Genomic DNA, 301 nt, shown 5'->3' with positions numbered 1-301 from the left:
CCGATGTCTGATGATTTCGTTTTTTATTGCTTTCATTGCTATTTATGTTAATTTTAAACCAGTTATGCTTTTGTCTCAGTTACCTTTTTCAAAGTCTTATGTTGATCATTTGAATCATTTAATGGGTAGATTTACTTACTTCATTTTACCTTATTATATGTTTTTCAACAAGAGTTCATGAGTTTTTAATTCTAAATTATTTCGTTATCACATTATATTACCATATTTTTAGATGTGGTTACTTTCTTTTACTCTATAACGTCCGTTTTTCAGTGCATTATTGATTCTGCATTTAGTTTCA

The sequence above is a fragment of the Penaeus monodon genome, chromosome 15, assembly GCF_015228065.2.
Source record: "Penaeus monodon isolate SGIC_2016 chromosome 15, NSTDA_Pmon_1, whole genome shotgun sequence".
Classification (NCBI taxonomy): domain Eukaryota; kingdom Metazoa; phylum Arthropoda; class Malacostraca; order Decapoda; family Penaeidae; genus Penaeus; species Penaeus monodon.
Note: the sequence above shows the minus strand (reverse complement) of the source record.